At 47.2% G+C, this 22,938-nt stretch overlaps 1 protein-coding gene and 1 long non-coding RNA gene across 2 annotated transcripts in view; one reads left to right on the forward strand and one right to left on the reverse strand.

The window, feature by feature from the left end:
* DCHS1 (dachsous cadherin-related 1) overlaps positions 1 to 13,384 on the reverse strand; it is a 34,357-nt gene extending 20,973 nt beyond the window's left edge. The window contains exon 1 of the mRNA XM_034932050.3: positions 13,255 to 13,384. The gene's annotated coding sequence lies outside the window, so the exon portion shown is untranslated. The remainder of the gene's footprint in view (positions 1 to 13,254) is intronic.
* Positions 13,296 to 22,170, forward strand: LOC134731221 (uncharacterized). The gene is made up of 3 exons (XR_010113413.1): positions 13,296 to 13,435; positions 14,567 to 16,930; positions 17,781 to 22,170. It is a non-coding gene; the product is annotated as an uncharacterized LOC134731221 (long non-coding RNA).
* Positions 22,171 to 22,938: the final 768 nt, after the last annotated feature.

Genomic DNA, 22,938 nt, shown 5'->3' on the forward strand with positions numbered 1-22,938 from the left:
AATGGTCTCTGGCTTCATAGAGCTTATAGTCCAGGAGTTGAACAAGTAATTACAAGTATAGTAAGAGTTGTGAAGAAGACGTACAAAGAGCAAGGAGGAATATAAGAGAAGCAACACAGGCAGGGAGTCAGGGAGTCCGTGTTTTGCCTAGGAAGTGACATTAAAGTTGACATCTAAATAACTAGGTGCTAGCTAGGCAATGGTGGCCAGAGAAGGGGGATATAGAAAGGAGAGAAGGACATTCTAGAAGAGTGAACAGTATGTGGAAAGGCTTAGAGCCTACAGTCAAGGTGGGGCTCAGAGTGTCTGAGGGTGGGGTGGGGTGGGGGGGGCATGTGTGTGAAGCATAGTGCTAGGGGCAGAGGGTATGAAATGAGACAGGGACTTGTAAGCTGTATCGAAGATTTTGACATTATCCTAAAGGCAAATGGAAGCCACTAAAGCACTTCAAGGAGGAGTGCCAGAATATGACCTATATTTTGTGAAGATGGCTATTGCAGTCCTTTGGAAAGCAAAGATCACGCAGATTGGACAGTGAGGAGGCACTTAGGGGCATCCAGGAGATGACACTGCTTTGATGGTAACTTGGGTGAGTGTAAGCAATGAACATGGCGAGAAGTGGATAGGTCTCTGGTGGGGTTCAGGAAGTAGAGAGGCCGGGCTTGCTGACTGTTTGAAGGCAGGGGATGAAGGATTGGGAGAAGTCAAGGATGATGCGCACATTTCTGACCTGAACTACCAGCTGGATAAAGGTGTCCTTAACAGCTCAGAAAGAAAAAGAGGCGGGCAAGGAACCAGAGAGGGGTGGTGCCTCTGCATCTAAGGGGGGTTTCAAATGATGCTTAAGATCAGGAAGGCAATGCCCCGGAGCCCCTTAGTCTAGTGACTAAGAAGAATCTGTGGATAAGTGAGAGCGCAGACTGAAGATGGGATGTAGTCACCAGAGGAAAGAGGGACATTCAGAAGCTATCGCCCTTTCTGAAAGATTTTTTCATTTCCCCCATTTTCTCACTTCTCACACTCTCCTCCCTCTACGCAGTGAGGCTTCCTTTCTTGTGACATTGCTTTCGCTAAGCTTCCAAACATCTCCATGTTCTATGTTGGCGGCCACCTTTTTATCTTCCTTTTATCGGGTTATTCTGGAACTCTGAAACACTGATCACTGGCTCCTTGAAATCTCTTCTCCTCGGTTTCACACTGTGACCCCCACCTCTTATTTCCATCATGCTTCCCTGCCCACTCCTCCGTCTCCTTTGCAAGTTCTTTTTCCTCTGCCCACTCCTTCACAATTGGTGCTTTTCGGGGTTCAGTCCTGGGCAGTGTCTTTTCCCACTCTCCATACTCTGCCTGCGTGATCTTATCCACTCCCATGCCTTCAGTTCCAATGTATCAATCATTTTTTATGTGCCATCTATTTGCTAATGACTTTCCAATCTCCAGCTCCAGCTCTGAAGACCTCTGGAGACACATGTCCAGCCATATACTGGGCTTCAGTATCCCCAGCCATCACCTCAAACTGCTTCTGCTCCATTCCTTTTCCTGTGAATAGGGCCACCATCCATCCAGGTGTCCAACTAGCAATCCAGAAGCTCTCCTTGTGTCCTTGCTTATCCTCAGTCCTGATTTCCAATTAGTCATGTAAACCCCACCACTTCAACTAGACATGTCTCAGGTCTTTCTTGTTTCTCCAAATTGCCACATCCCAGTCCGAACATCTCTCCTTGTGATTCCTGCAACAGCTCCTCACTGGTCTTCCACTTACTGGCTTGGACCTTCTGATCCATCTCCACCTGACTGGAGATACCTACACAACTCTCACCAAACCACTCTTGATGAAAGGTTTCCACTGGTTCCCATAACTGACAGCAGAAAACAAATGCCCCTCTACGGAAAGAAAGGCAACCACACAAACTTATGTCTATAGCATCAAGAGGTTCATGGACACTAACTAGGTATAGAACTTCTGATCTACAAGATAAAGTCCTTAACATGTCTTCATGATCTGAGCCCTGCCAACTTCTCCACGGTCCCTCACCTTTACTTCCCCCACCATACCTTGCACTCCAACATGAAATCTATTACCATGCTCCTTCCTAACTCCTCACCTTGTATTTGCTACTGTTTTGTCATGAGATAACCTCTAAAAATCCTCTCCACAAAATCACTCCCTCCTGCCTGTGCAGAGCCTATTATACACACTACTGGGCTCTCATTACTTTTGGTAAACACTGACAATAAATTGCACAGCAGCCTCGATTTGTTCATGTGTCTGCCCTCTGCACTGGATTGGAGACTCCTTGAGGGCAGTGACAGGTCTTGGTTAGCCTCTTGATTCTCCAGCATTTAGTAGAGTTATAGCAAGAGCAGGCAGCCCGTGCTAAATGAATGGTCAGAGCCTCATGCTTCCACACCACCATACTCACATAACACACTGAGAGAGACACATCCATGGTCATGCCAACTGAGACAACATACACAAACACATGTGAGCCCAGGACCCTGAGGCACCTCGGTCAGTCCTGTGACTACACAAACCTGTTCTCAGGTCTTTACAGATTTGCTGTGCTGTAGGACTTCCTTTCCACAGAGAGAGGTGGGTTTCTGACTCCCCTACTTACACTTCTGACCCACCTCCTCTCTCCCATCTGTGTGAAGCAACAAAAAGAGCAGGGGCTTTGGAGCTTGGACTGGGTTTGAGCCCCAGGCTGGGCATTAGGTCCGTAATCTGTAAAATGGCTATGGTGACACCTATCCTGTGGGGTTTTGTGAAAATTAGAAACAATGTAAGAAAGGAACACAGAGCTGGGTATTTGCTAGACTCTCTTTCATTAATTCCCAGCACCATCCCCTGATAGGCCCCCTCTCTGCCTTCATCCCAGCTTCAGAATGCTGGGGTTGTATGTGTGCCACATGGAATAACAGGTCAGAGGGATTCAGAACAAGGAGGTCAGGGTGAACCCAGGCCTGATCTGAAGAAGGGAGAGGATGAGAGTACAAGGATGGTTCCAGGGCCCAGATCAGGGATCTAAGCCCAAAGGCTGGGCTAGGGGTCAAGGGGTAAGAATGGCTCTATTGATTTAATCAGTTAGTGGAGAGAAAGCAGTCATGGTTTGGAGGGAGGGAAGATAATAGTGAGGCCAATGTGCTTATCATACTCTGTATTATAGTTACCTGTCTTCCTACCCAGACAAGTAGCTGTTTGTGAGCCCAGACTGTATTTTATTCATCTTTGTATGTAGCATGGAGCACAGCATATAGTACATGATAAACACGTTTTCTGAATGAAGCAATCTATGAATGGTTTGAGATAAATCTCAGGTGAATGATCAGACTTCAAGAGGAGAGACTCACGTCCAGGCAGATGCCCTGCGTGAAAACAACTCCTTCTCTCAACCTGTGCTCCTACCACTGCAAACTCTTGCAGAACACTTTCACGGTGGACACGCAAAGGTGCACACTCACAAAGTCACAGCCCCATGCACTGCCTGGCACTCTCTCTCATGCTGTCAGGCTTACGAAGATGCATTCCCATGCAGGCAGATTCACATGCACACAGGTACATTCAACACATGCTCATACACACGTGCGCAGAGGCTTGCTTTAACATACACAGCCAGTGCACACACACGGAGACCCTTTCACATATATACACAGAAGCACATTTTCCACACAGATGAGCCTATTCCTTCACATGGAACCCACCCCCACACGTATGCAGGCATACATACACACACACAGAAAGACACTTTCTCATGGCCCTCACACCAAGAGGCATGTTCACACCCTCGGATATGCCCCCACATACGCACACACACCCACCCTCCACACACACCCACCCTCCACACACACCCACCCTCCACACACACAGGCCCAGTGTCACGTATGCACAGACTGACAAGGCGAGCATGCACTCACACTTGAAGACCCACCCACACGCAGGCATGCTCTCGCACATGCTGCCGGGGCACTCGTGGTCAGCTCTGCGGCTGCAGCTGTGACCTCCAGGTCCCTGGGGCCTCTGTCTGGACTGTGCCTCATCACTTCCTGCTGCAAGCCTTCCAGTTCCAAACTCGAACTCCAGACTCTCTCCCGAGACCGTCTCATGCTCGCTCCAGCTCTCCCCTGCACCATCTCCCCAAGTCTGTCCAGTGTTTCTCACTCCTCTTCCCTGAGACTGGCTCCTCCTCCCTGCTCTTGTATCTTTCCCCATCCAGGTCTGTCCCATCCCTTCCCCAGATCTGGCCTGCCCCTCCATCTTGTCTCTTTCCCCAGCATGTGCTGCCTCCTGCCTAGATCTGTCTTCTTCCTTCTTCCAAATCTGTCATGGCTCTTCTCCCACCTGATTCTGCCTTGCTACGTGCCCTCACTCTGTCCCCGGTCCTGCTACTTGGTCCTCTGACTCCATCCTGCTCTCCTCCTCCATCCCCACATCTGGGCCTCTGGAACCACAGCTGGTTCTCATTAGGAGGGGGAGGGGCAAGACTGTTCATTGGGGCCTGAAACGTGATGTCAATTCCCCCTCCCTCACCAACAGAGCTTCCCTCACACCCCCAGCCTGTGTGTCTACAGGACCTGGAAGCAGGGGGAACATGGGAGAGGAAAGAGAGGTGGGCTGGGGGGGAGGAGCAGGGGGACTACAAGGGAAGGGGGTGCTCCAGGAGGAAGTAGAGGAGTGGCCCGAGGCGCTGAAGGGGAAGCAGGCTGGGGGAGCTGGCACCACCCAGGCCTCCTCCCTCAACTTCCTGTCCCAGGGCCAGCGAGGGGCAGAAAGACAACAGGGGTGAGGAGGGGCGCCACAAAAGGCAGATGGGCTAGAAGTGGAGGAAGAAGAGGGTAGCCTCAGTGAGCAAAGGGGTGAGGATACAGGGCCAGGCATAAAAGAAAGAGGAAGTGAGAAGAGGTTCTGGTAGGGGGATGACAGGGAACAAGACTGAGGGAGAGTGACTGTGTATGGCAGACGAAAGAGGGAGCAGAGCTAATTCAGAAAGGGGAGGTGAGTTGAGGCAGGAACAGCCACAGCCCCACCGGTGCGTGCTGGGCCAGAGCTGGAAGAAGGAGGAGGGGGCTCAGGAGGGAGGAGGAGACAGCTAACAAACTAGCTTCCCTGGATATCCCTGGGACAGCCCCATAGGACGGTGGCCAGAGCAGTGCCCGGGCCTGGCTCTGTCCCTCCTGAGGACTGGTTCCCAGGAAGCACTCCAGGGAGAAGCTGAGGACAGATGTGAGCAAAAGAGGCAGAGGAAAAGGCTATTTTCTGAGCTTTTATGGTGCGCTGGGCCCTGTGCCAAGCAACTCACAGACAGTATCTCATTTAATCACCATAACAACCCTGTGAAGAAGGAATCCCGGCTTCCATTTGCAAACAAGGAAATTGAGACTCAGAGTGAAACAATTTTCCTGAGTTAACACAGCCTTAATTTGGTCGCAGGACTATGTAGTCTATGTTGCCTGAGATTCAGGGAGGAGAGAAAGATGGAGAGAATAAGAAATTACAGGGAAGTTGAGGGGACAGAGTCCTCGCAGGGCAACGGAGGCCTGAAAAAGGAAGAGAATCTGGAGGAGAGAGGTGAAGAATGAGGCCTCTGGGAGAGTCCGGGTTAGCAGCGGTGAGGCTGAGGATACAGACATGAAAGATGTGAGGAGGTGAAGGTAAGAAGACTTGGTCACTGACTCTCCAGGAAGATGAGAGAGTGGAAGGACTCTAGACTCCGGCCTGCCTACCAGGGTTCTGGCCAGGTTACTAAAGTGGTTCCATTTGGACACTGCAGAGAAAAAGCCATTTTGGGGGGTGACTGTTGGGATCCCCATGTGAAGATATTCAAGCACAGCTGGGTTTGCAAGCCTGCAGCTTAGCATAGAGACCAGGGTTGGAGATGTGGATTTGGACAAATCATGGGGTAACTGAAAGCTGTGGCCTTAGAGACTCCATCAGATAGAATGTGTAGAGTGAGCAGAGAGTCTTGGACAGAACCCTGAGAACTAGTCACATTAAGCAGTAGGTTGAAGAGACCTTTATTCTTCCTGGGGGCAGTATCACAGAAGTTAAGGGAGAAAACATTTCAAAAAAGAAAGGGATCGATAATGTCCAATGCTGCTGAGAATTCAAGTGAGATAAGGGCTGAGAAGTGGACACTAAATTTAGCAGTGAGGAGATCTCTAGTGATCATGGAGAAAATTGTGCCAGAAGAGTACTAAGGGCACAAGCCTCTTGCAGTGGGAAATGAGAAAGAATGGATCAACCAATAGCCAGCCATAGAGCAGACATCAGCATGGATTCATTCACCAATACATGCTTACTACACCCCTAGAATAGGGAGACAATACATCATAGCAAGGCAGGACAGGATAGTGGTTAAGATGCAGACTCCAGGGCCAAGCCAGCTGGATTTGGTTCCCAGTTTCACTTACTGGCTGTGTGACCTTGGGCAAGCCACTTAGTTTCTCAGTGCTTCCATTTCCTCATTTATAAATAAGGACAATAATAATACCTACTACATTGTATTTGGCTGTCAGAGTAGTGTCTGGCACATAGTAAGCTTTATAAGTATGTGAGCATGAGATATTATTATAGTGGTTAAGAAGGCAGGCTCGACTGTCAGGCTGGAGTTCAAATCCTGACTCGGCCACTTAAGCATGAGTCTAGGCAAGTTACTAAACATTCTAAGTGTTAGTTTCCTCTTAAACCTCTGGGGTTTAAAGTGCTTACCTTAAATGGTTGATATGAGAGTTAATGAAATAATGCTAACAATAAACATAGCACAATGTCCAGCACACAGTAAACGCTCACTAAATGTTAGCTGCTGCTGTTGTGTGCCACACACACACAGTAACTCTGCAGTAAGTGTTATTTCACAGATGAGGAAACTGAGGTCTCAAAGAAGGTAGCAGAGAGACATTTAGAATGATCTAGAATGCAGTCCTGACAGACTCCAAAGCTAGTGCTTTCTGTTAGACCACACTGCTTGCCTGCTGGAGGGCTCGGGATGCCCTGATAAAAGCTCATATAACTGGTCAGGCAGCAAAGCAGGGAAGGAGAATGATCAAAGTTCTGTTTTAGGAGAATACATCTGGCAGTGTGTGCAGGGTGGGTGAGAGGAGGAGGAGCTCAATGTTGAGACAATTGTCGGTCCAGGTGAGCATGGGGGCAGGTGGTAAGAGAGGGGAAGGAACATGGAGGATGACTGGAGGCCTCCAGGAGACAAAGAAAAAATGGAGAGGGGAGAGGAGGTCGTAGGGTACACATGTGAAGTGATTCATTGATAAATCTGTTATTCAACAAATACTTGTTGAAGACTTACCATGTGCCATACTAAGCCCTAGAGATAGAGGTGACATGGACAGATCAAGTCCTTTCCTTCATGATGTTCACAGGTAGGGAGACTCGGCAGGGACGGGCAGGGCAGGGTGAGGGAGCTGGGGCACGGGGTAGTGACATGCAGCAAGGGTTGCCCTAAATTCTGACCCTGACAATCAGGGTCTAGGCTGTAGAAGAGGCCAGCAAGGCCAGAGCTAGCAGAAAAGTTGGAGATGTAGCAACCAGAATGTTGAAGGAGAAGAACAAATTTGGAAAAGTGGGAAGCTGAGGGTAGGACAGCATAGTAGAGGGGCCGAGATGGTAGAAGTAAAATTAACTAAGTTAATAGCTGAACACTTAATAATTTTCCTTCTGAATCCCCAAAACAACTCTCTTAAGGAGATACTGCTACCTCCATTTTCACCTGATGAAAGGGGAGCTCAAAGAAGCTAAGTCATCCAGGCCATAAATAGTGTGTCTGGAAAGTCTAAAGTGTGGCTCCCTCTCCCCTCTTTCTTCTCTTTCTTCCTTTCCTTCTTTCTTTCTCACCATCCATATAAGAGGTGTGTTCTAGGCTCTGAGAGATAACAAGCTTCTTCTATCCAGTAGCTTAGAAAGAGAAAAAAATAACAAGGACACTGCAACATACTAAGTGAGCAGAGAAGGGCTTGGAAGTTCCAGGTGGGCCTCCTGGAGGAGGTGCCCTTTCACCAGGAGACACAGGGAAATGGAAGCCCCTCCCAAGTGGCAGTGGTTGAAAGTGGCCTGGTGTCAGAAGGTTACCTAGGGAAGATGGATACAGGAGCTGAAGGAAGGGGGGTCAGCAGGAAGCTGGGAAGAAGCTAGGAGACAATAGCATGAACCCCTGGGAGGGGCTTTTCCTAGCAGATACCAGGGCATCAGAGAAGAGAGAGTCCAGTCTTGCCTCTGTTACCACTGACAGGCAGGAGAGGGAAGAGGAAAAGAGTACAAGAATCAAGGAACCTAATATGGGGAGGACTGAGGCCAGGATGCCAGGAGTTGGAGGGCTCAGGGTGGGTGAGTCCGTGGGCTAAGAGGGCATTAAAGGAAGGAGCAGCCTAGGACACCTCTGGGGAAAGAATCTGGTGAGGCACTGTAATGCCTTGTAGTCTGGCACAGCTTCTGCTTCTTCCATCCCTTCCCAGAGCCCCAGTAGACACCTGGCTCAATGGATTTGGGTCTGCAAACTTCTGGTACTTCTTAAATATTTGCTAACTGAATGAAAGATAAAGTACAGATAAGGGTGAGGAAGAGGATCGAGGGAGACGAAGGAAGAATAAATTGTAGGTGAGGGGAGTGGAAGTGTCTGCAGCAGAGTAAGTGAGTAGTGTGAAAATTTCTTAATTATGTGGGCAGCTGAGACTAGGTGTCAGTCTTCTGAAGAGTGAACGAGGGTGACGGATGTGCTGTGAGGTACCCATGTATTCATTCATTTTGTTCACAGCCAAGCACCTGTGTGGGACCCTGAGTCACAAAGATGAGTAATATGCACTCTTGCCATCAAGGAGGTCCCAGCGCGGTTTGGGGAGATAAGACAGGGAAGAGGCAATGACAACAACGAAACACAGAGTTCAAGCCTGCCTGGTGGAGTCATTAAAGGCAGGGTTTGAGACCAGATATGAGGAAGGGAAGGGAAAAGCCAGGAGGAGAAGGGAGTGAAGGGCCTTTCAGGCAGGCAGAGCAGTATGTGCAAAGGGTCAGAAGCATGGAAAAATGTAGTGTCTTTGGTGAACTACAGGTAATTCAATATGGCTGAAACTCAAAATGTGAGGGGGCTAGGGAAATGGGACAGGTGATGAGACTAGGAGGCCTGGGGGGGGTCAGACTATGATCTCATAACCTTTGTTAAAAAGAAAAGATTTTGTTCAAGGAAAATGGAAGGCATTTGAATAATGCTGAGCAGGGAGTGACACAGTTGGATTTGTACTTTAGGAAGGTGTCTGTTACTCCAATGAAAAGAATGGATTGAAAGAAGGAAGAGAAGTGTAGAAAGAAAAGTTAGGAGGCTCTTGCAAAAATTCATGTGAAAAGATGGTAGATGAGGGCAACAGCAGAGGTGATGGAGAAAAGGGGATGGGATATCAGAGATTGCTGGAGAGAAGATAGAACCAACACGTTCCAAGGGATTTCTGGATTATGGGATATGTGGAGAAGGGAATGGTTACAGTTAATTTCTGAGATTCCAGCTTGCAACCTGAGTGGGGATGGTCATTCGGGGAAGGGAGGAATGATGAGATCAGGTTTGCACATGATAAGGGGTCGGTGAGCTATACAGTAAAGAGCAGGCATGCAGCAGGTATGCAGAAATGTGGCCTAGAAGAGAGATGTCTGTGAGTCATCAGCCTATAGATGTTAATAAAAGCCTTGAAAAATGAATGAAATTGATTACCTAGAGGTGTGTATACAGTGAGACAACAAGAAGGTCCAAGCCAGAACTTTAAGGAACAGTGACATTCGGGGGCATACAAAGGATCCCTCAAAGCAGACTGAGAGAACAGCTAGGAGGAGCCCCAGAAGAGATACATACCATAATGTAACTTTCCACTTATTTGCCTGTTAAATGTTGATAGAATAAAATCATGGCTCAGAAGCCAAACAACAAAAACAACTCAAGGAGAAAAGAATGGTCAGTAATGTCAGCTCCTTCCGAGAGGTCAGGCAGTTAAGGACTTTTGAAAAGATCCTCCAGATTGAGCAGAAGAGATGTTACTTTCTCCTAGGGAAAGCAGTTACATTTGAGGGGCAGGCACAAATTGGAAGTGAGGAAGTAGGAACAGCTATATGCAGAAGACTCTTTCACAAAATGTGACAGTGAAGAAAAGTGAGGAAGCCTCTTAGTTAACGGGGTATTACAGGGTTAAAGAAAGATAGGAGAGGCTGGAGGATCTTTATGTCCTCCCAGGAGGAATGGGAGAAAGGAAGGAACTGGAGACGTGGGAAACACATGGAATAATCAGTTGAGTGAGGTCCCTGTGGAAGAGGAAGGGGATGGGATCCGTAACACAGGTAGAGGATTGGCCTTAAGCAGAAGAGACAGCACTTCGTTCTTATAGGAAGGAAGGAGAAAAGATTGAAGAGGATGCAGATAAATTTGAGGGAGGAGGCAGAAATCTGAGGGAATTCAAAACAGATGGCCTCAATTTCCTCAGTGAGCCAGAAGACCAGGTTGTCCACTCTTAATTCCTTCCTTTCCTTCACCCCACCATGTCTGCTTTGTCATGAGCCCTGCTGATCCCACTGCCTAAAGAGCTCTTGAAACCATCCACTTTCTCCTTCTCTCCGGCCACTACTCCAGTTCAGGCCGGTGTTATACCCTCCAGAGTTTCTGCAACAGCCAACTGTCCTTCTTCTCAGGCTCTTTCTCCAGTCTCCACATGGCTGTCAGAGTGGTATTTCTAAAATGAATCTGATCATATCGCTCCAAGCTTCCAATGATTTGGTGACTCTCCATTATTCTTGGGTTAAATGAATTTCTTTCTGTGGCCTCCTAGACCCTGCATGGTCTAAGCCTCCATTTACCTCTCCCACAGACTCTCCCTCTCTCGTCACCTCATGCTGTAAGTGTCAGGCTCACTGAACTGCTTTATCCCTCACACACACACTATTTTCCTTCATGTGGGCTTTTACATGCTGCTCCCTTGGCTTGGCATATTCTCCACCCACTCCATCAAGTTTAAGTTTAAATGCCACTTCCTCCAGAAAGCCTCTTCTGACCTCCCTACACTGGCCTAGGTTACTCTGCTGTGTGCTGCTGTGTTACAACACTCACTCCACAGCCTGTAAGCTCCATGAGGATAAGGACCATGTCCATTTTGTTCACACTTGTGCTGCCAACTCCCATCACAATGCCTAGCAGAGTAGGTGCCTAGTATGTGTTTGTTAAATGAATGAATGAGTGTTTTGATTAATTAATCTACTGAAAACAATGGTGTGAGGGATGTGGGGTAATGAGTGTGAAGAAAATAGAAAAAAATTCATCTATTTATTTATGAAGGGCCCAGTTGAGGTTTGAATTTTTTAGAAGTATGAATTTATAGAAGCGTCCCCTGGTGTGGTTGAGAAATCATTCTAGTTAGGGGCAATAATTTGAGGGATGAGTATAGAAGACAAGGAAACACAGTGGCCAAGGAGTGGTTGAAGGGATGATCCTTAGCATATGAGCTGGAAAGAAAGCACAAAGTCAGAAAGGAACAGAGTAGGAGAAAACAAAGAGGTCAAGGGCAAGAGGTCATTATGAGGTCAAAGAGTGTAATGGGAGCGAGAACATCTGAAAGCTGGAAGGATATAGGAGGTTGTGGGTAGAGAGAGGAATGCAAGAGTTTAGAATTTTAAAGGTGGAATAGTTCTACAGAGTGGTCCTGGGAGGGAGGAAGGTAACAGGAGCTAAGGAGGTCAAGAATCTGTGAAGCTGTGGTGTTGAAGGACACTGAGAAACCATGGCAGGATACACTATCCAGATCTCGAAGTTTTCAGGGAACAAGAGGGTATACCTGGGAGATCTACGTATGAGAAGGGGTGATGGTGTGAGCTTGATAAGTTAAGCAGAGTTTATTCAGAAGTTGGGACAGTTCTTCCTGTGGTGTGCATGCCATCCATGACTGTCTCCTGGGGGTTGTACAAGTGGCTGTGTGCTAAGGGCAACTGTGGCACAGCCTCCTGTTAGTGACAGGCTTCTAGGACACCCACTATGTATGGGCAGCTCCAAGGAAGTAAACCTAATAAGATGTGCTGTGACAGTTGTGACAGTGCTTCTGATGGATGTGGATTGCAGTGACAATGTCTCCTGAGAGGTGCTGGTCTACTTGTTTGTTGCTGGTGACAGTGTTTCTGGAGAGTGTTAGCAGTAACAATGTCTTCCATGGTATGTGTTGGCCTTGACAATGAACCGGTGGGAGTATGTTGGTTGCAGCATTTCTGCTGTGGGTGTGTGTTGTCATGAGAGCATTTTCCGTAGGTGTGTGTTGGCTTGATAGAGTCTGCTGTAGGTGTGTGTTGGTTCTGACTGGGGGTGCTTCCTGGGGGTGGGCTTCCTGGAAGTGTATGATGGCTGTGAGGGTATCTCTTGAGGATGTGTGTTCCCTGGGACTGTGTCCTCTTGTGGGTTGAGTAGGGCTATGACTGTGTCCCTATGGGTATTTGAGAAGTTGACATAAGCGACAATATTTTTCTGGCCTATGACCTTGTGGCTGTGGGCCCAGCCCGCCACACTGAGTTCATTGTGCTTCTAGACCTCCCTCTCCCCACCCCCTCCACGTGGGACCCACGCCTGCGGTGACCTTGCTCTGTCCCCTGCACGGGATTCTGAGCTGGGTATCCCAGACACAAACTCCCAGTTGCTTGAATCTCCCACTCAGAACACGTCTGGGTGACCCCCCCTCCATCCACTTCAGGCTGTGCCTGCCTCTCCTCTGCTTCTCTGTACTTCTCCCCCCTCAGTTTCTTTGTCTCTGTCTCAGTTGGTCTCTGTCACACACCCATCCTCCACATTCTGACACATGGGCTCCCACAGAGCGGGCAACACACCCTCACAGGGACTCGCTCACCATGACACACGGTCATTCTGACCCTCACACCCTCAGAGTGACACGCACATGCACACACAGCCAGAGAGACGCCCAGGGACACACAACCTCCCAGTGACACGCACTGACACACTCCGACGATGCACTGAAACACAACGCTGTCGCACCCCACACCCCCGGCGCACGCTCACGCCGCCACCCTCCCCGACTCGATGACACACGCACACAAAGACCCCCAGGCCCTGCCCCCACGCTCACGTTCACGCTCGCCCGGGTCCCGCAGGCCCAGGCCCCCCCTCCCCCATTGTCTCCGGCTCAGAACAAAGCCCCCGGCTCCCCCGCCGCTGCCGCAGCCCAGGGGAGGCCGGCGGGCAGGGCGGGAGCGGCCAGACGGGCCGGGCGGGCGCGGGCACTGACCTCCGCGCGACGCGGGCTCCCTCGCCCGGTGCTGGGGCGCCGTCCGGCCGCGGTCAGCCCCCCGGGCAGCGCCCGCTCGCGCGGGGCCTGGGGCCGCGCATCGTCCGCAGTCGCTGTCTCCGAGGCCCGCGATCCCCTCCGGGCAGCCGCCGTCGGTCCGCGCGCCCTTGGCCGTCGATCGGTCCGTCCGCTGACGCCCGGGCGCCGCCTCCTGCACAGCCGCCCCGCCGAGGATGCGAGCTTCGCTGCCGCGGCCCCGCGCCCCCTCCCCTCCCCTCCCCCCGCCCTCCGCGCGGTAACCCGAGCCCCCGCCCCTCCGCCCGCGGAGCCCCCGCCCCCGCCCCCACCCGCGCTCCGCGCCGCCGCCCCCCCTTCCCCCCGGCGCCCGCCCGGCCTCCCTCCGCCCCTCCACTTCCCGGCCCCAGGCCCCGGCCCCGGATCCGGCCGCAGCGCCGCGCCGCGCCCCCGTCCCGGTTCCCTTCCCTTCTCCCCGTCACTTCTCCCGTCCTCTCCTCCCATTCGGTTCTCTACGCCCTCTCGTCTCTTCCCCTTCTCACCGCTCCCTGCTGCTCACCTCCTCCTCTTCCATCTTCTTTCCATCCCCTATTCCCCTCTTCTCCCTCAGTGCCCTGGTCTCCCTCTCGCCCCTTCTTTTTCCCAACCGTTATCTCCATCCCATCCTCTTCTTCTCGCCCCATCTCCATCATTTTCTCCCCACCTCTTCTCCCCTTTCTCTTCTCCTTACCCCTTCTGCTTGATCTCTCTCCAGCCTCTTTACATCAGCTTCTCCTTCCCCACCTCTCCTTTTATCCTTTTCTTCTATCCCTTTCTCCCCGTCTCTTCTCCCCACCTTTCTCCCTGTGTCTTTCGCCTCACCTCATCATCCCCTTTTCCTCACGCCTTCTCCTCATTCCCTTTTCTCACTCCTGCCCTTTTCAGTACCCGCTTTCTCTTCCCCTTCTTCCATCGTAACCTCGGCCTTCTCCCCTGTTAGTCACTTTTCATTATCCCATGATTTCTATCTCTTTTCTCTCCTTCACCCCCAGGCTCCCTTTCCCCCACTTTCTCTTTATCCCAAATTTGAGGGTAGAGATCGGGAGATATTGGAAAGAAGAGCTTTGGGGATGGTGGTCCCACTCACGATATACTCCCTAGAAAAATTAAGTGAGGAGGAAACCGGGCAGGGAAGTGGGAAGGGGCTCAAAAAACCAACTTGGGAGAGAATATGGGGAGAGGGGAAATCAGACAGAGACAAAGAGCAAGCAATCTTAAAGGAACTGGGAGAGTTCTGACTCCTGTCCTTCTTCCTTAGGACTGCGAGTAGACTGTGAGAAAAACAGGCTTTCTGGACTTGAGATGTGTACAAATGGCACAAAGAAATCAGGAACTTCTGTGGAGAAGGAACAAAGTTTCAGCTGAAGAAGAAGGGAGTGTGATTTTGGAAGAGGAGTGAGGGAGAGACTGGGGTCCTTGATCATATCCACGGCGCTGGGCAGCTGGGTGGATGGATGGTGGTGAGGCTGGCTGTGCTCCACAAAAGGAGCAGCAGGAGGCTGCCGGGGGTTCGTATGAGGAGATGATGACTGTGACTTGGGGCTGCTGACTTTGAAGTGCTGGTTGGGTAGGTAGGTCTGCAACTTAGAGGAGCGGTCTGGGATGGACATAAATATTTGGGAGTCATCTGCAAATGCCGTATAAGCTTGAATATAGGGTGAGGTTTTTGCTTTTTTGTTTTTCCAAAATCATCCCTCAGGAAAGAGGGAGTAACCTTATATTTGAGTCCTTACAAGGTCTCTCATATTACAGGGTTTGCTCTCATTTACTTTATTTTGAACAACAAACCACTGGATAGGGCAGTATGGTATGGTGACTAAGCTTGTGGACTCTGGAGCCAGACTCCCTGGCTCGGGGTCCAGACTCTCCTATTTACAAGCTGTGTGGCATTGGGAGAGTTACTTAACTTGTCTCTGCCTCAGTTTTCTCATCTATAAAGTGGGCCTAAGGATTAAATTATGTAATATATATAAAGCACTATGTACCTGGCACTATATGGTAAGTGTCCAATAAATGCTAACTATTTTTACTGTTTGGCTAAGACGCATTGACCTGAAATGTCCTCAACAATGCTATTTTGGATGTATTGTAGTCAAAGAAATTTAACACAGCTTTGGTAACTATTCCTGGTAGTATGACCTCATAATCGCATGTGTTGGATGTCTCAAAATATGCTTTTTAAAGATTGCTTTAAAAAGCAATACAGTAGTACTTGGAAGAGGTTTCTGGGCTGCCGAAAATGTTCTATTTCTTGACCTGAGTGGTTATATGGACCTGAGGGATGTTTCACTCTGACAGTTCATTGAGCTGAATATTTATGATTGCTTGTGGCCTTTTCGGTATAGATGTTATATTTCAGTAAAAAAGTTAACAGAAATATAATTTTTAAAAAGCATTACATTAAGTGATGTTTTGAAGTCATGAATATACTCGGGCAGGGTGCATGCAAAAAACCAACTGTTCTAGTGTGATGCAAATGAAACTTGTGACTTAGGATAAAGTTTCCAAGGACTGCATCATCTGTGAATTCAAACTGTGCTGTGTCCTCTCCCAAGCCCTTCGCTTAAACTGAAGAGAAGGACATCTGTTCTGGGAAAACATGTAAGATGGCTGAAAAGGTGATTCTAATGATGAGAAAGACACTGCTTGTGTTGAGTATGCATAAAATTGCTTCATAATTTATGAGAATGGAAAAGACAATATTTATCAGTTATATATTTTTATATGATATATGAATTTAAATATATGTCCAATAAAGTCCATTAACTCATAGAAGTACACTTTTGATTGTTTCATCCTCATCCTTAAAGGTTTACATTTCTAGGTTGGTTGAAAAGCTTTTTGGATCTTCTCACTGGGAAAAATGAAAAATTACTGTTTGGGCAAGACCCATTAACCTGAAATGTCCTCAACAACCCAATTTGTGTTGCTTTGTATACAGTAAGCTGTATTGTATAGTAAGTGTGACAAATGGTAAGTGAAGGTAAGGGAGTGAATGAGATTACGGAGGGAGAGCATGTACATTAGGAAGAAAAGAAGGTCTAGGACAGATGCTGAGAAGCTCCAACATGTAAAGGTTGAGAAGAGGAGGAGCCCTCAAAGGAAAGTGAGAGGATGTGGCCAGACAGGGAGGAGAAAGAAAGGGAGGTGAGTGGTGCCACTGAAGCCCAGGGAATGGCCACAGAAGAAGTCATGAAGTGAGGAGAGGTCATTAGGTTGGAATGACACAGAGGAGGCCAGTGAGGTAAGGACTGAAAAGTATCCATTGGATTTGGCTGGGGCCTAGGGGGCAGGCTGGTGACCTTGGGGACAATGTGGTAGGTGGAGTGGTAAGGATGAAGGCTAATTAGCACTCAGTAACTAAGGAGTGAGTGGAAGGTGAGGAACTGAAGACTTGGAGTAGAGCTTATTCTTTAAGGAGGCCTAACTACGGGGGAGGAGAGAGACCTATAACTGGCGTAAGGGACAGGAGTTTTAGGGGGTCAGGAAGTTTTTCAAATAGAAGAATCTAAATTCATTTATTTTCTTGCTTCCTTCATTTATTGAAGACACATTTAGGTGCCTGCGATGTGCAACTTCATAGTTAAGATACAAAAATTAAGACATGACTAAGGAACTCATGGTAAGCTGTGAAGACAGACCTCCCAACTGACAACAGAAGGTACAATAGAGAAGAGCATGGGGTTGTGGATATAGGGGGCTTCCTAATCCAGACCAGGGCTGGGACATCAGCAAATAGTGTCACAGAGATGACAATGGAACTGGATTTGAAGGATTAGAAGCATAGCAGAGGGAAAAGCTAGAGAAAGGACTTTCAGGCAGAATAAACTGACATGTTCAAGATCACAAGAGCATGAAAGAAAATAGCTCTGGCCATGAAGGGTGGCATCCAGGCTTCAGTGGTGGTGGTCCTGCACAAACTGGCTTGGCTAGAGTGTTGAGCATATGGGCTAGTGTGGGAAGCAAAAACAGGAAAGGTAAATGGAGCCAAATCATGGAAAATATATGTCATGCAAATGGTCCAGGCTCTGAGGAGCCACTGAAGGGTTTATTTAATAAGATAAATGAAATGGACAGGTTATGTGTCATCAACATAATTTTGGCTATTCCCCAGCTTATAATGAGGGTCTAAATTAAGGTAGTGATAGTTGGATTAGAAAAGAGGAGTAAGATAAGAGAGAAATTACAGGGATAAAACTACTAGAAGTAAAAGGTGTAGCATGGGAGGATTCTAAGACGGCTTCCATGTTCTTGGGTCGTACATTAGTGATGCTACTTAGGAAGCTGGGGAAGCAATAGAGAAGCAGGTTTGTGGGGAGAAGGTAAGATGGTGAGCTGAGTTTTGGATATAAGAGTCGAAGATGTATGTGAGATATCCAAATAAATATGTCTAATAGGTGATTGAGTATAAAATTTGGAACTCAGAAGAGAGTTGAGCTGAGGGTAGATATTTCAAAGCGGTTATTTTGCAGGTGGTAAGTGGAATCATGAGAATTGATGTGGCCACCCACAGAGAGCATGAAGTGAGAAGAGCATCTAGGCAGCCTTTAAGACATGGGCAAAAAAAAAGAAGAACCATAAAAGAGATTGAGAAGAAGCAGGCAACAAGGTAAGACTTAAATGAAAGTAGTATCTGGGCCAGTGCGGTGGCTCACGCCTGCAATCCCAGCACTTTGGGAGGCCAAAGTGGGCAGATCATGAGGTCAGGAGTTTGAGACCAGCCTGGGCCAACATGGTGAAACCCCATCTCTAAAAATACAAAAGTTAGCTGGGCGCAGTGGTGTGTGCCTATAGTCCTAGCTACTCGGGAGGCTGAGGCGGAAGAATCGCTTGAACCCAGGAGGTGGAGGTTGCAGTGAACCGAGATCGTGCCACTAAACTCCAGCCTGGGCGACAGAGTGAGACTCCATCTCAAAAAAAAAAAAAAAGGGGGGGTATATGATGTGTTATCATAGAAAGCAAGGGAAGAAACAACCACTAGAATGAGAGTTGTCATCAGAGTAAAAATATTGCAGGAAGATGAGCCTGAGGGGTCTTCATTAGATTCTGGAATCAGGAGATAACCGATGATCTTAGTATCAAAGGAGAGGAGGGGAAAGACACCAGGCCACAGGGAGGAAAAGGTGAAGTGGAAGTAAAACAATAGTGATGTGTGTGGAAGAGTGAAAAGTTGATTGCACATGAAAGAAACACAATTTGCATTCATTTGGGAAAGAAAGGTATATTTATTGGCCCAGATAACTAAAGCTGGGAGACGACTGGCTAACGGAACCAGGAACTGAAAGCCCATTAAGACTTTCTCTGTGTCTCTGGTTTCTGTTTTTCATTTCATTTTATTTTGCTTGTCAGCTTCATTTTCTCCCACTGATTTTTTTTAATGAACTTTTTATTTTGGGATAATTTTAGATTTATAGAAAATTTGCAAAGATAGTACTGGGGGTTCCCATATACCTTCACTGAGTTTCCTCTAAACATTGGTATATTGTTATTATTATTACTATTATTATTATTTTGGAGATGGAATCTCACTCTGTCACTGAGGCTAGAGTGCAGTGGTACAATCACATCTCAATTCAGCCTCAAACTCCCAGGCTCAAGCAATCCTCCCACCTCAGCCTCCCAAGCAGCTGGGACTATAGGCACATACCACCACACTCGGCTAGTTTTTGTGGTAACAAAGGTCTCCCTTTGTCACCCAGGCTGGAGTGTAGTTGCGTCATCATGGCTTACTACAGCCTCAACCTTCTGTGCTCAAGTGCTTTCTCCCACTTTAACCTCCACACCCCCCCCCCTCCCCTGAGTAAATGAGACTACAGACACCTGCCACCACCTGGCTAATTTTTTGTATCTTTTGTAGAGACAGAGTTTCATCATGTTGGCCAGGCTGGTCTGGAACTCCTGAGCTCAAGCAATCTACCCACCTCAGCCTCCCAAAATGCTGGCATTACAGGTGTGAGCCACCACGCCCAGCCTAGTGTTTTATTTTTTTATCTTTTGTAGAGTGTAGGGGGTCTCACTATGTTTCCAAGGCTGGTCTTGAACTCCTGGCCTTAAGGGATCCTCCTACCTTGGCCTCCCAAAATACTGGAATTTTAGGTGTGAGCCACTGCACGGAGCCAGTACATCATTATTAACTAAATTCCAGACTTTGTTCTGATTTCACCAGTTTTTCCACTAATGTCCTTTTCCTATCCCAGGATTCAATCCAGGATACATTGCATTTAGTCATCGTGTTTGGTTAGTTTCCCCTGGTCTGTGACAGTGTCTCCATCTTTCTTTTTTTTTTTAATGACCTTGACAATTTTGAAGAGTACTGGCCAGGCAGTTTGTAGAGTGTCCCTCAATTTGGATTTCTCTGTTTTCCATGTGATTAAACTGGCGAGAGACTACCACAGAGCTGAAGTGCCTTCTCTCTATATCATATCAGGGGGTGCATGATATAAATGTAAATTTTCACTGGTAATGTTAACCTTAGTCACTGCATTAAGATCTCTCCACTTTAAGGCTACTTTCCCCCTTACCATATTCTGTTCTTTAGAAGTGTCACTAAGTCCCATACTCAGGGAGGGGGAGATTAAGCTCCATCTCCTAGAGGGGGTATGTATGATATGTATTAAAACATAATATACTTTATTTGGAATTCTTCTGTATGCAGATTTGGCTCTTCTCCTCTTTCCTACTGATTTTTAAAATTAGTTTTCTAATCAATATTATGTATTTACTTAGTTTAAAAAATAGGCCTTATAACAACAACCACAGATTCGGAAATCCTGGGGAAAGAGTCTGGATGGCCTGGGGCCGGGGCTGACTTACGTGCCCATCCAGATCAATCTCGGGAGCAGGGGGCCAGGTCACTTAAAAGACGGCAGCTCCCATTCAGACCGATGATTAAAAATGTTTTGGCATACACGTGCCCTTTTGTTTAGGGCATACTTTTGTCCCTTCTTCTGTTAATTGACCTTTCATTTACCCTTCAGATCTCAGCTGAAGCAACACTTCATCATAGATATCTTCTCTGACCTCTTTAGGTCAAATCCCCATATTATGGGTTGTCATAGTGCCTGGTACTTCTCCTCTGTGGCAGTCATCACAGTGGCAAGTTTACATCCATTCTAGTGTGTGAATATTTGGTTAAATGTCTATACACTCCACTAAACGGTAAAGCTGGTTTGTTCACCACTGTAGCACATATATGTACATAGGTGATGTTCAGTCAATATTTGTTAAGTGAATGGCTGACATGAAGGGGGTGGTTGTTCCAGAATAAAGAAAAGATGTTAGTGAGACAACAGAATCAAGTACCATTACTCAGTGAATGCAAGAGAAAAGAGAGAGAGGATAGATAACCTAGGTGGGAGGGTGGGGTGGGTTGGGGTATTGGCAGGAGGAGTGGGAGCAGAGAGGGTTGACAGAGAGCTCTTTGGAAGAAGGCAACAAGAGCATGTTTAACATCTCAGGTAAGGAGCTCATGGAGAGAATGGAGCAAGGTCCCAGAGGAGAGAGGAGGGACTGAAGAATTAACCATCACAACAAAGAGGGATTGGTCTTTGCCAGGAAGAGATGTACCTCCTCCTCCAAGACTGAAAAGGAAGATGAGTGGGGTGCAGATAAGGGCATGTGTGGAAGTATGTGGTAGTGGGGGGAGAAGGTGGACAAGGCAGGAATTTGAGGCCATCATACCTGATGATCTCATTCTCTCTAGAGAGGAGTTGGGATTTTGTGAAAAATGGGCACGAGGGAGGCAATAATGTTAGAAATCTTGAAAGCTTTAAAGGAGTGAAGACACTGTTAAGGGAAGTGATAGCTGGTGGCCTTATATGCCTGAAGGACCAAGGAGTTGAGGACACTGGCAAGAAAACAAAGGATAGAGACACACCTACACCTAAGTCCTTGGTGAAAAAGAGGGAAAGTCATTTCATGACAACACTGAGGAGGGTAGAGTCTTGTGTAAGACGGCATAATTTCAAAGGCTGAGGGGTGAGGATGGAGAAATAGTTGTCTCTGTTTAGGCCTTGGGAAGCCTGGAGTGTGGTGACTCCTTCCCTTTTCCTTCAAAGATATGTGAAAGTATGTGCAAAAGGGGAGTACTTAAGCAAAGCCAGGTCTCTTACACAGGAAGTGGAGGCTCAGAGGTATATGAAGGGGCTGAGAATTCAGGAGTTTGTCACCATGAAATGGAGGTTTCAGAACAGGAAAGACTGAGGGGTGAATCCACGATGGGAAAGGCTAAAAGGCAGGGAAGCAGTGGGAGGTCCAGTCAACTAGGGTCAGGGAAGGGCACATCAATGTGGCGATGATCAAATGAGAAAGGAGAGATGACTCAAAAGGCCTACCTTGTGAATGATGATCTTGAGTGACAGGATGGGAGGCAGACGGTTGTCAGTGGTTCTGTTAGTCCTCTGTTCTTTCCTAGTGAGCTGGAGGCCCTGGGTAGCATTAGTACTTGGTTTCAGACTGCTCCAAGCCTTAGTTCAAAATACTTATAAATCACAAGTCATTAGAACTCCTTGGTACAGCCCAGCCCTGGAAGAAGTGAGCAGGAGTATTAAAAAAAAAAAAATGGCCAGAGTCCAGCACTGTTTGAATTGGGATCTTTCAAGAGTGAGGATGTTTTCCAGGCTCTGAAGGACTTCAACTCCCTGTAGAGGCTCTAGGAAAGGAAAAGGAAACTCCCTATGCTCTCCCACAGAGCAAGAGCCAGAGAAAGTAGAAGGAAATGGAATCTAGAACACAGGTGGAGGGATTAAATGTGGAGAAGAGGAAGGACTCCTATCCACTGAGATGGGAAGTAAGGAAAGCCAGTCCTGTGGATTTCAATTCACACAGTGATCAATTTGTTGGAACTTACCAATTTTATCAGTTTACCAAAATTTTGTTTCTTTTAATTACGTGTGAAGTTTAAAACAATTTGCATGGTTGGGCTGACTTTAACTACTTTTAATGATTTCTACAAAGTATCAGTTGACAATTTTGAGTTTAGTTTAGCTTAGTTGTACTTTTAATTTATTTGCAGCTGTTTCTCTGAAATCATTTTGCCATGGCTTGCCAAAGTTCAGTGTATTCTAAGTTTTTCCTTATTTTGGATCTGTGACTTTGGGGAATGGGAATTTCTTATGCATTTTACTCTGCAAATGTTGTACAATGACTCAGATGTCAAAAATTTCATATACAATCTGGGGGGGCGGAATTCTCCCTTCCAAAATATTTTCAATCCAACAGTTTTCCTTTTACTTTAATATTTTTCGTGCATTTGTACTTTTAATAGAAATGTAGATGTGGGCTGAAATATAGCCATACTGTATTTCCATACTTGTTGGTTGGTAAATCGTATAATAGTGACTACAATAAGTGATAAAATTAATAATATATATTATAAACTAATTAGTCTAAGACAATTTTTCTAAGATATCATGATGGCCATTGATAAATGGGTCTCCTGCTATAGTGACATCTGAGAAACATTTGCAAAATTTCTGCCAGTTCCATTTGTATCACAATAGGAATATTGTACTTTAGGAGCATCCCTGTTTCTCCTTACTGTTGATTAAATAGTTGTTACTACTTCTAAGTAGTCAGGTTTTTACTTTGGCTTTATTACTTTTTAAAGTAACAGCTTTGTTGAGATACACT

The sequence above is a fragment of the Pan paniscus genome, chromosome 9, assembly GCF_029289425.2.
Source record: "Pan paniscus chromosome 9, NHGRI_mPanPan1-v2.0_pri, whole genome shotgun sequence".
Taxonomy (NCBI): Eukaryota; Metazoa; Chordata; class Mammalia; order Primates; family Hominidae; genus Pan; species Pan paniscus.